Below are 474 nucleotides of genomic sequence, written 5' to 3' on the forward strand. Positions count from 1 at the left end.
GGGCGTTAGAAGTCCTAAACAAGAACAATTTTCAGACCATAAGGTAGGATAGATAGTGATCGACTAAACCCTGAACTATTTCATGCCCTCTTTACATATCAGATATGATTTTATTTCAGTGTTCCTAGTTTTTATAAATATAATAAATTCCATTCTGGCGTCCTTCTGCCCTCGTTTAAAACATTAGTAAATTATTAACATTTATTATAAACCTCAGAAGTCTTATTAGAAAGTGGGGACGTATTTTGTTACTGTGGAGCAATTAATAATGGTACAGAGCGACAGATGTTCTGTTAGCATGCTGACACTCAGCTAAGTTAGACGGGACGAAGAAAAAGCAGAAATAACAGCCGTTTACGGGTTGTTTATATTGTTGTGTAGCAAGAAGTAAAACAATGCGCACATGTGGCCTGTGGCTCCGCCTCAGCCATGTGACAGTGAGCAGGCTGAGTCAGCCGGCTCGTCACGGAGCGC

The sequence above is a fragment of the Monopterus albus genome, unplaced genomic scaffold (assembly GCF_001952655.1).
Source record: "Monopterus albus unplaced genomic scaffold, M_albus_1.0 scaffold228.1, whole genome shotgun sequence".
Classification (NCBI taxonomy): domain Eukaryota; kingdom Metazoa; phylum Chordata; class Actinopteri; order Synbranchiformes; family Synbranchidae; genus Monopterus; species Monopterus albus.